The 12,889-nt window shown below is 39.9% G+C and overlaps 1 protein-coding gene across 1 annotated transcript in view; it reads left to right on the forward strand.

Annotated features, from left to right (window-relative positions):
• Window positions 1-12,889, forward strand: part of PELI1 (pellino E3 ubiquitin protein ligase 1) — a 135,922-nt gene that overhangs the window by 36,120 nt on the left and 86,913 nt on the right. The window contains exon 8 of the mRNA XM_015237045.3: window positions 1,952-2,081. The gene's annotated coding sequence lies outside the window, so the exon portion shown is untranslated. The remainder of the gene's footprint in view (window positions 1-1,951; window positions 2,082-12,889) is intronic.

The raw sequence follows: 12,889 nt of genomic DNA on the forward strand, positions 1-12,889 counted from the left end.
TTCCACTTTAAAATACTTTTTGACTCCTAGACAACAACCCTGCCAAAAATTTCTTTCCTGGTACCTTCAAACAAACATGATTCTTAATAACTTCAATTCATGTGGCTTTGTTAAGATTCTTTTTCCAAAAAATTGTAGATTCTTAGCCACCTGTTTCTCTCCATGCTGGGAATAAGCCAGAAAACTCCTTTTTGGGTTTACATGTTTCCAGGCAATTAGAATAAATTCATTCTGCATACACAAATAATAATTACAGTAGTTACATTTAAATAACTATCCTACTTGAAAATTCTAGATAGTCTACATACCCTCCAAAGTTATTATTCCATATTTTCATTTGAGAGTCTAGGAGGTGTTTAATTCTCGGTTCCTAGCGAGACCAAGGAATATTTCTGACTTCAGGGTAAACGTTCATCTGTTCTCAGCACTACTGCAGTTATGAATGTGAAATCAATTAAATGATGATACACGTCAGAAATAAAACCAGCCCTTTAATGCAGACACAGATGAAACAGATTCCAACATGGGCCTGAGAGTAATAAATAAACTAATATAAAGGAAACCAGGGAGCAACTTTGAAGGAAGTAAGCTGTTTGCCTTTGCCCTGGAAAGTTTATAGTGTTTTAAACAATTGTAAACATGTCAGTATTCGTGGATACCGTTTCCATAGCAGCATAGCAACAGTTAAGAGTTTCTCCAAACATACCCAAAAGGAAACTAAAAATAGCCTGTCTTCAATATCAAAACACGTACATATACATATTCAGACAACAGTACATAAAATGATGTGTGATTAGAAGTTCTGCAGACACCAACCATTTACAAGAGCACATTGCAGTTGACTTTAAAAGCCAGTGAGTTCAGTTCCTGTAGAAATGGGTAGGGACCAAAGAGTCCAAGAGAGGGAAAGGTGGACACCACCTTGAATTCTAAGATCAGAGGCTCATGACCCCAAATGCCTCCAACCATTGTTTTGTCTGCTCCACCTGACACTTCCCTGGCCCCCAAGGGCTCCTGTGTCCTAGTCACCTTTGGCTCCTACCAAAACTGGAGTTGAGTTTATGATACATACTATTATCTCCATTTACTGCAATATTTTCTCATCTTTTTAAGTTTGCCAGCAAATTTATTTCATCTTCCCAACAGAGACTGAATAGTAGTTGCATTTAAAAAAAATAATGTAAAACCAAATGCCACACTTTACCAATGAATTTACTTTAGTGGACACACAGTGACAAGAAGAGTGATTCCAAACTGAAGACACAGTATCAGTACACTTTTTGGACCTTCACTGTTTTGTACTTTTTATTTATATTGAAGAATTACAAGTATTTCAAAAACATCATCTAGTGGGAAATATTATTGCTGGGGCATATATAATTTATCAGCTAAACTGGGACACTTTTGAGAATGAAAGGCGTTGTTATTTATAATTACATTGGGGAAACAAGTGTAAACCAAGATTGCCCCAGGCAGGCCCAGATAAATGGTCACACGATATTATATACTAAGTATCTTGAGGGTTGGGGTGATGTTTATTTATTTTTGTATGTTAGCACCTATTAAAAAAAAGAATTCAATAAATGCTTGTTAAGTGAATGAATTTTATAATTGGATTATATTTTTGTAAAGCTTTTGAAAATTATAAAATCTATTTTTACACATAGTACTAAGCTGAGTGTATTTCTTTTTTTATTTCAGTCCACAGTCTATGCATTAGGGTTAAGTGAAATCTAACATAGCTCTGAGATGAAGCTTCTTCATCCTCTGATCTTCCCCTTGAAAGTAAAGAGGATAAAAATGGAAATACATCTATGAGTCATAAAAATAATTCTCTCAGTGTGAGATGGTTTATGAAAGCACTAAAGAAGGGTTAGAGTATAGATTCAGATAAGAAGCAATTTCATAATCTCTACAATGGTTATTATCTTGGTTTCATTTTCTCTGCCAGGAATGTTGGCCACTAGGGAGAAACACCAAACAAGCATTGAATGAGTACCCTCCCACTAGGAAGAAGGCTATTTGTCTTTCATGGTGAGTTGAGAAGAGTACTAGCCATCAGTGAACTCCCAGGAGTAAAGGTAAGAGCCTCTTCAGTTTCTACCAGGATCTCCCAGGAGCATAATGTGTGCCTTACACAAGTCATTTTCCCATTTGATGGACCGCCAGTTCTTGGTTTATAAGCTGCATGAAAGTATTGCTGTGGAAAGTAATCATAATACTCAAGAGAAGCACTTAACAGTTCTTCTATGGAAAGCACTATAAATCTCCCTGCCCCCACTGTGGAGAGGCCGCAGAATTAGGGAAGTGATATTGCCTATCTTTGGGACCTCAGGATCTCAGCCTGCAGTTATGCTGTTTGTTTGGGTTTGCGAGCCACATTGTCTTATACAGTGTTGCCTAAACTTTTGGGGCTCTGGTTTCTTCATCTTTCAAAGAAGAAGAATAATCATCATACCTTCTTAAAGGATTGTTTGTGAGGGTTAAATGATGTTCATGTAAAACACCTGAAATATGAAAGTGAGCTATTATTCTTACCCAGCTTAATATTTCTTTGGGCATTTGACAATAGTTCTATTGGAAAAATTTTTTAATTAAAGGCAAAAATTATGCTTTTATGTTTTTAATTCAAATAAACCTAAATGTGTGTACCTAATGCCAGAAGTTTTTTAGGCCTAGGCCACTTATAATCTCAATCTACATCCTGTTCTTTTATCTCTCTCCCCAGAATTTGTTTGTTACTCTAACACCAAGGGGACTTTGTATTCTATGATTATGATTATGATTATGATTATTTCATTAATTCCATAAAATCCAAGCCAGTTTGTGTGCTGGACCATAACTAGTCACTTCATTTCAGGGGAAGCTGAAAGCCTGCACCAAGAGAATGATACCACTTCTTTAATATCTAATTTAGAGACTAAGAAAGCTACAGAGAAGTGAATTTCTTTACAGAATTACGTAAGGTTTTATATGTAGTGAATTTCTGGTGTCTGAGTGGAGGGGGTTGGGAAATGGGCCCTTTATAAATATCAAACCATGTTGTTATCTGCAGAGAGTGTGCCAGTTGGTTAAATAGAGCCAAATTCTGTTCAGTTTGATAATTACCGAATTTGACATTCACAGAGGTTCTTTTTTAATTCTGGGAATAAGAAATCTACAAACTCATTAAATTATGAAATGTTTCAACCCTATTATCCAGATACAATTACCCCATGGACTCCACTGTTGAAGGAAGTCTTTGGGACAGCTTCTGATGTTTAGAAAGACCCAACAATGGGAATTTGACTCATATAAAAGCCACCACAGTGTGGTTTAAAATATGAAATTGAACATTAATCCATCTGATTGAGAGTTATAGTTAATGATTCTAAGGAAAGATATTGGGACTCACACGCAACACACAGTCTTCTGTTAACAAATCTACACTGTATTCAAAGTGAAGAAGGGCAGAGGAATCAGGATCCAAACCTGTTTAAGACTGTTTGGAGGGGGGTAAGAGAATTGGCTACAATATCTGTCTGTTTCTTTTGAGTAATAATAGTAATAATTCATATCTAGCAGTGTTACCATTTATTGCTTCCTTGGCCACACCAAGGGAAATCTAATTATTTCCTGTGAAATAGGAGTTTCTAATGAAGCTTTTATTTCTTAATGCATTTAATAAACTATAAAGGTCTAAGTGGCACCTAGATTTTCTTAGAGTCTTTAGAAACCTTGGCTTCTTCACATCCTACCTGAAATGTTCACATGCTAATAAATGGAACCAGCATAGCAGAGTGAAAGTTCTTGGTGCTAGGAGTTGGAGAAACAGGTTCCTGTCACAATTCTGTGACTTACTATCTATGAACCTGAGCAAGTCATTTGGCAGTGAAATGTTGTTGGAGAACAGCATGGTCTCAACATGGAAATTAACATGGTCTCCAAATATCACCGCACAGAGTATTTCTTAATTACAAAGGGAGAAAGATGCCTGTACTTTGGAGAAACCTGGTAGACACTACCTTAACCTAATGATCAAACTCAACATTGCCAATAATTGGCAAACTGACATGATGTGACCCCATTCCAAGACCATAGCAGACACCATTAATCGTTCTCAGCACAGTTTCTCATGGAGCCAGGGCACAGCCTTAGAATCTTTCTTAGGATCATCTGCATCATCCTGAAAAAGAGTTTGAGAACTGAAACATAATGCTGATGCCTCCCAGTCTGGCCGGCAAGTACTGGACACAATATAAAGTGGTGCCATCTCTGCAGTGATGGGGACCTCCAGTACATTGCCCAGGTGACTCTGAGATCCTTAAGTAGATGAAGGACTAAAGATCCTGGGGCCTTGCAGATGGGATAGTCAAGATGGCTCAACCACCTGGGGAGAAAATTGTGTGTGCTTGTTTCATCCAAAAGAAGAAAAGAAAGGGGTGTTCCTAATTGGTCAGGACGACCAAGTGAGATACAGCTTATTTGCTATCACAGATTATTTGTGGTAACTGAGGTATCACTCTCTACAGCTATCTCACTTAGCTGATTAGGGTCACACTTTCATATCCCATGGAAGGAAAATTTGCTGTGGGAAAGTAGGCTCTGCCCAGTCCAGTCAGGCTTCAAAATTATCTTCCAAATTAAAATTTATTCATTTGAATACTCCTAATGATCGCAAGTAGACATCTTTAAAGGCTGAATTTATGCTTAAATATCACCTTTCCCATTTAACAAACTGGTTTCTTCTGATTATTTCTCTAGCTCAGCTTCTTACCTGTTTCGTTTATACCACTTATCCCCACTGGCAAGTATTTTTCAAATTTCTTTGTTACCGTGATATTGTGGGGGTGGTTTTGGTCTGTCTTTCTTATTATAACATCAGCATCAACAGAGCAGGGACTATTTCTGTTTTGTGCATCACTGAATCCCCAACTTCTAATACATAGCCTGGCACAAGGGGCACTGAGTGGATATTTATTAATTAAATGAATCAATGGATGAATGATTAAATTAGTTTTTTTTTAATATCCCAAATTATTTAAGTTAAATCCAAGGGGAAGAAAACAAGTAATCAATCTTCTGTGTCATGGCTAAAAATTGAGGTAAAATGCTAAATATTTAGTCATAAGTGGTTCACAAACCTTAACCCTGGTTCTAAAGGCAACTCTGAAACAAAAATTTCCAAAATGCTTTGAGCAGTGCTTTGCTAGGATAAGTATATATGTCTTCCAATATGACTCTTCGAAGGATGAATACTAATTTGAATGTATAAGTTGTGTCATTTTTTTGGTTGTGTCATTTTTTAAAGCAAATTTTATTATTGCCTCAGAGTCCTGCATACCTTGAATATCTTACATAACACACGGAAAGGAATGTTCTCTCTATAACCCTTGCTTTAGAAAGCTCTCTGGTTGTCAGCTGAAGCTCATGAACAAAGTGTTCTTTCAGTGCTGAGCAAGACCACAGCTGAATAGCAGATCAGATTAACCAATGCCACCATAGCTGTAATGACATCCCTAGAAACTTGAGAGTTCTCACTGAAAGAACAAAGATCAATATTTAGTTTCTTATATCCCTTCTGGGCGATCCATCACTTTTATGGCCTCCTGTTCTGCCAGTTCCCTCACCCCTAACTCCAGTTTGCTCTTTTGGGAAAATAGACTAGAAATAATAGAAATGCAAATGTAGAGGCGCTTTCAATAAAATATAAAGTTTGAATCACAATACTTATGTTTTGTTAACACCAAGATTTGGCTTTTTTAAATCTTTTGCTATTGTATTTTTGAACATTTCAATGTATTTTTAGTATGAACCAGGTGGACTTTACTCTTTACTAACTTCCTTTCAGGTGAAAGGAAGAAGCAAAAATTACCTAATTACTTTATATCCCTGTTGTTCACTGAAGCCTGTAGTACTAAGCATGGCACAGTCTAACTCTTGGTTTCAACTATTCCCACATTTAACACACTGCTGCCAAGGCTTCAACTCACATAATACACCTACCTCCCAATTTTCACACATTTAGTTTAATTTTTTAATCAAGCAAAGAAGAAATTTAAGACTAGTTTTGGAATAATAAGACCAGTTTTGTCTACCAGAATATTTTGGAATTGGAGCTGGTGGTGTAGTTTGGGAGTGTTGGTAATAGGCAGGGTAATGTGGTACAGTACCACATTCAGTGAGGAGCGAAGCTCAGTCCTGGTCACCATCTACCTTTTCTGATTACAGTGCATCCATTAACATCACCAAGAGGATGCTAAGTTAAGAAATAGCAAAAGATTATTGCCAGGGTAAAAATGGAAGTTATCTGTCATATGGAATATGTTTAACGAATGACCAGTATCACTGGAGCGAGGCCACAGTCAGAGGATGATGGGACAGGGCCAGTGAGATTTGTAAAAGAGCCAGGTAGTACACAGCACGGAGTATGACAAGACTTCCCATCCCGTGCTTCTGTGGTGGGTGCGAGGGAGAGCATAGAAAATGACAGATTTAATGGTTGCAAGCTATTGCCTCTGCAGCTTAGACATCACCAAGGACCTTTTCCTCTAGTTTATGAGTAATCATTTTTATGTTTTGTCTTTTCCCCATAAACTTATTGTATGTGGAAATAAGTCCTCTGGTCATGATAATAAGAATCACACACGCATACACATACACAAAAACACCTAACAATTTTTTTCACCTACTGGAGCATATTTTCATTTTTTTTCTTGATAAAATTAATTTTTTTTATTACTCACTTCTCAGGAGCCTAACCATCCTGTCAAACAAGACAGTTAAGAGTGTCCTGCCCAAGGTGCCTGGGTATTAGGTCGTTGGAGCCTCTGGGCATTTGTATCACTTTGGCTCCAGCACAAGCTTTCCTTTCTATCCCTTCCCACATCCTATCCCTTACACCCAACCAGCATGCCTATCTCCAAGGGCTCTGGAACTCCAAAATGACCCTACCCCTTTCTTCCAGCATTTCCAAAAGAGTCCAGCCACGTGAAGGGTCCAGCCTGATGCAAAAACGAGAAGTGGAAGTGTTCCTTTGCATCTACCCTATTTGCACCTTTCTGGGGCTCCATCAAGGAAGAGGGGGCAGGCAGGGGCAAGTGGTTCTAGGGTTGTAGGAACATGAGAATCTTTGTTGGATCATCTCTTTCTTTGGAGTTCAGTCCACCTCCTGACAACAATTCCATTATGGAAGGAGGAAGATGAATTTGGGGTGGTCACTCAGCCATTTCTGCCATGCAGAATTTCAGACTCCCTACCCTGGGTGTGCTTATGCTTTATTTCTAGACCCACTTAAACTGAGGTTGGAATGGCCCCAAAATATTCAGGATCTCATGGTTTGGTTTTATTTTTGTTGTTGTTGTTGATATAGATCCTACTGACTCAAATAACAAGGCATCATCAGCTGTTTAGAAAATTGCCCTGTTCCTTGTTTAAGATAGATGTCTACCCGTCTATCATGTTCCAAAGACCAAGTGTGTAATTTTATTTCTTGATAGTCCAGAAGGGAAAACATTAGAAATGATTTTCACAGGTTGCCTATTAATTTTCCTTTTCCACCTTGGGGTTACACAACCACTAACACAGTTGTGTTTGTCTCCAAACCCCTGAATTTGCAATTGCAATCATTTAGTTGCCTAACTACCCCCATGAAAAGAACAACAACCGGTCATGTGCAAGCACAGATTTGTGAGTAGGAAGAGGGACCTCACCCAAATTAGGGAGCACATATATAGACTAAAACTGAAAATTGGCCTCAACGATCACAGAAAGCTAGTTGAAAGTATGTAGTTGCTTCTGCAGTCAACTGATAACCCTTTACCACCAAATCTCACAACTAATTGCGACCACCAACTCCGTAGCACAGGCCTGCTACTTCAGCTTCTCTAAACCAGCTGATAGTTGCCCAGATGCACAGAATGTTGGCCAGGAGCTCATCCACAGCCATAGCCTAGGGCTCCAAGAGAGCTTTCCTGAATTGCGCAGTCACATTCTGTCTTGCACCTTGGTTTATATACAATTCTTCTCTCTTCTTCTAGATAATAAATTCCTTGTGAGAAGAACCTATGTTATGCTTAATGTCCCACAACACTTACCCAGCACATAATCAATGCTTAATATTTACTTGTTGATTTGAATTAGGTCAAGTCACAGATGAATCTGGGCCCAAACCTGCAGCTGAGGCCACATTCAGATGGTGCTTCCACTAATTAAGCTGCTAGACGCCCACGTTACATTTGCTAGGTCGGGTGCCTCCAGACTGCTAATTCCCTTCCTACGTACCCTCCACTTCTGTCTTCCTTTTCACCAGAGATGCTGATGTCATTGAATCTTGCTTCTGCAGCATCATGTGCTAGAAGAGAAACTTGAGAGGGAAAGGGAAATCTTTATCCAGACCTCACCCTCAGCTTCCTTTTTTCCTTTCTTGATTTCCATCTTGGTTGTGTGGCAACCATAGGAAGATGTTTTGGAGCTCACTGTAAGGTTCCTGAAAATGTGAGGAATCTCTCATAAACCTCTGGGCCTCTTCTGTAGTCTCTCCTTATCCTCACATTCAGACGTCACTTTGTTTCCTCCAATTCTTCAGAAAATTGGAGTCTAAGCCCAGACAGGCCTATAAGATTTCTGTATTGTGAGACTTTACACATCTCGGTAGTGTCTGTGAAGAAACCAGATTCTTGAACTTACAGCAAAGGAAGAGGAAGGAACCATGGGGAGCAGTGATGTGGTGGAAAGAACCAGTCAGGCAGGAGTCAGAGGATCTTAGGTTTGATGCCTGGCTCTATTCCTTTTCACCTGACTAACCCTGGACAAGCCAGGGCACACCATCTGGATCTCACTCCTCAGTACAGAATGAGTGGGCTCAGTTAGACTCCCTCTAATGTCTTCTCCAGGCCAGGAAGTAGGAGTCACTACTATGGCACACAGTGGTCATTATAATGGAGCCACCATCTCCAGTCGGCCAGAGATGTGGTTTTTCAACCCAAGCTTCCATGTCTTAAAACGATCACGTTAGCTTTAGTTTCACCTTATCCGCTTCTGTTTATAATTCCCTCTGGTCATTTCTGTCCTTTCATTTAAAAAATCAGGAGTCTTGCATTAGAGGGGGTGTGGGGAAGTAAGGCCTCCTTCACATCAGCTCCCAGCAGGGGCCACCCAGAGGGAGCAGCTAGAGGTCAGGGGCCCCACTGGTGACTTGCAGTGATGGAATCAAGGGCCCAAGGAAGAGATAAAGGTCTGGGGGTGGGAAGAGGGGAAGGGAAGATATAATGGGGACAATTAAGTAGCTGACAGGAGGCCAGTTCCCTTTGTGGTTCTCAAAGTGTGGTCCTCAGAACAGCCCCACCAGCATCACTGGGAACTTACTAGAAATATAAATTCTCAGATACCCCCTCCAGACCTACTGAATCAGAAACTCTGGGGGTGGGGCCCAAACATCTGTTTGAACAAGCCCTCCAGGTGGGTCTGAAGTTAGTCAAGTTTGAGGGCCACTGAGCAAGCTGAAGGTGACCCCAGGGAGTGAGGAGCCACCCTTTGAGTGACAAAAGAAAGTAGAAAGTGGGGGCTTCATAAATGAAAATTTTCCACTCTAGTTCTTAGTCATCTTCAAAATTTTTCTTTTAGATCTTAGTAGTATAAACATTGCTCATTTTCACAGGGGAGAAAAACAACACAGCAGTCAAATTTGCTGAGTACAAAGTGAAGGGAAGTCTGCACCAAGCTGGCTAGTTAAGGCCATGTAAGTAACTAAGGCAGACAGGTCAAGGGCAGTAAATCTCAGACTTGTCTTGGCTGGTTCTGCTATCTTCACCGATCACCTAAAGCAAGCAATCAGCACTCCTTTATTTTTTGCTGTGTAGACACTGTTCATAAAGTATTCCTAATCTATACCAGAAAGATTAAGTTATTTACTCAAGTCCATACGTAGGGAAACTGAATTACCTATTCAGGATTACACCATCACCAACGGGCAAGATCCAAACTCCAAGGTTCTGCCACGAAACTTGCAAAGTATCAAGTTCAACTTCTTCCTCTTTTAATTCTTTCCCTCTTTATGAAACATGGTAATTTAACTTATAACTCTTTTTCTACTTATGAAGCATTCACAGTGTTTGTCCTGAAAACATTTCTTTTTAATAAGATAAGAGCAAAATTCAGACTGAACACAAACCCTTGGGTAACAACCCACTTCAGTTAACCCATTTTGCTCCTTAGGCCACTGCCAGGTGTATGAGCTTGAAAAACCCTAGATTAAAACTGAGTTTCCCTATGATGCTTTTCTCAGAGTTAATTTCCGTCCAGGAACCTATTAATCATAGACTAATTATAGAAGCCACTATATAATAATTACTTTCCAGTAACTCCAGCTCTAGTTCCTCCCTAGGTTACACTATGAAGGTAGACTCCAGTGAACACACACCAAGGATTTTTTTTCCTAACCAAAATTAGCCAAGTTTGTTGTGATTTAAAAAAATTTTTATTTGAAGTGCAGTTGGCTTACAACATTATATTAATTTCAAGTATACAACATAGTGATTAGATATTTTTATAAATTAAACACCATATAAAGTTATTATAAAATATTGGCTATACACTCTGTGCTGTACATTACATCCTCATATTTATTTTATACCTAGTAGTTTATACCTCTTAATCCCATGACCTATCTTGCCCCACTCCTCCCCACTGTTTATTGTGACTTATGTTTTGGATTAAATAATTACGCATCTGTATTATTCTGGTTTTACATCTCAAATGACCTCGTATCAAGTGTTTTGACTCCCTTGGTAAGATAGGTAGCGAAGATTAACCTAAATGGTTATTGAGTCCCCTCTCACCCCAGGATTTAAATAATAAAAATCAAAAAAATTTTTTTACGTTGTTATCCCCCTTCTACTGGGCCAGCTAACATCTCGCATTTACAATAATTTCTCCCCTGTGTTTCTCAAAAGCACATTCTGGCCTAGATCAGATGTTGAATTTCAAGTCCTGTGAAGTCTTGACCATGTAGTTATTTGGAAGCTTACCTCACTTTTCTTCTTCTCATGGGCTTTTTGATCAGATCCTGCTGTAAATTGGTACAGAGGCCTGCCCCAGGCCAGCATGCTGTCTCCCAAAGCTCAGATGCAGGCTGACCCAAGACCTAATGAGAAGGTATTCCTGCAGAAGAAAGGAACTGCTCTTGAGTTGTGCATGCTCTTCAGGCTTTGCAACCAAATGTTTTGTAAAGTTCCTTAATTGCCTTTTTTTAAACAAGTGAGAGAGTGAGCCATTAAGCATCCTATTATATTACCAAGTGAGGGCAGATGTAAGGAAAGCCTTTTTTAAGAATTCTTCTTGTTGGTTGTAACACTGAATTAGCCAAATAATTCACATCTAGCGGCAGATGTAATCCTTCTTAAGAAAATTTCTTAAGCATCTCCAGCCTTTCCGAGCACAGACGTACATGATTTTACTCAAAACTATTAAGTGATATGCAGTGGAACCTCTATGTTCCAGAGTAACCATGTCTTGATACAAACTGTAGACAAGCTAATCAAATCACATCATAAAAGTAAGCCTGAGCTAGATAATAAGAGCTAATGTTTATTGAGTTTGATTTTTCTATGGGCCAGGTGCAGACTTAAGTGTTTTCCATGTATTCATTTAGACTTCTTAACAACCTGATGACATTTTATAAAGGAGGACAGTGAGACCCAGAAGAGTTAACTTGCCCAAGGTCATACTGCTGTTGAGTGGCCAGGCCAGTTAACAAGGGCTCTAATAAATGGCTTACAAAGATCTCCCCCTCCCTCACTCTTTTATTCTACTGCCTCCCACCCCCTCTCCTTCCCACATACACCTGCCCCATACATTTTATACTTTGGGGTTAGCCTGGAACTCTGGTTGCCTGCAGATTTTTTGTTTCCCCAAATCCTGTCTTCCCGATAGCCACATCCCTGCCCCTGGCTGGAGTCTCAGAGAAAGTCGGAACATCTGACACGCATTGGTCACGCCTCCTCCCTTTGGGGACTAATTTCACGCTGTGCTTAGTAACGCATGCAAGAGCATTATCTCCTGCTGCAGGCAGCAGCCCTTGGGCTAGAAGTGTATTCTCCACCATGGCTAAAGTTGGGGAGAGCAAAACTTGGGGAAACTGAGGCACCCTAACATACAGGAGTAACTTAATTCCTCACATGCTTACATTAAAGATGAGATAAGGACCAGATGAATATATTTGGCTCATGTTTCAATCTGGTTATTCACCTATCACGCTGCCCACCTCCCTCAAGCCTTTCTCCACCTGAGGTCCTCTTACTGGGGAGTTGCCCAGCCCACACCCAAGCCAAAGCCGACTGACTGGCAGAGCACTAACAGGGCACCAAGCACCGTTTCTGATAAAGGCAGGTGGCTACTGCTCCTTCGTCTCTCCCTTTATCTGAGTGGATCAGAAGTCCGGGTGCCCCACAGGGTACAGGGTGTCTGACCTGTGTGTCCTACCTTGAGGACCCTGTAGTATTAATGAATTACTGTTAGCTTCCAAAGCCTGCAGGATAAAAAAGAAAAGAGCCCATTTGTGAATAGCAAACATACTCTCCTTCTCCACTCCCCACCCCACCAAATACTTGTGTCAAAAGCAACTGGAGGGAGCAATTGTTCCACTCAGCATTTGTCCAGCTGAGACCATCTCGGGGTCTGCTTTATCTCTGCCAGCGTCCAAATCCATGGGGAGTTTTAGGATGTGACAATACTAGGGCAGGTTTATCTTTGCCACATGTGACTTGGACCATATCAAGATTATTATCTAAAACTTACTTGAGGGGTGCTTACTATAATACCCAGGAGTTTGGAGATCACTTAGGGAAAGCTTTAACTGTAAGAATAAGGACAAAGCTAGGTTCCTGGTTTAGCTGAACTGGGGCATAAATAA

The sequence above is a fragment of the Vicugna pacos genome, chromosome 15 (assembly GCF_048564905.1).
Source record: "Vicugna pacos chromosome 15, VicPac4, whole genome shotgun sequence".
NCBI classification, from domain to species: domain Eukaryota; kingdom Metazoa; phylum Chordata; class Mammalia; order Artiodactyla; family Camelidae; genus Vicugna; species Vicugna pacos.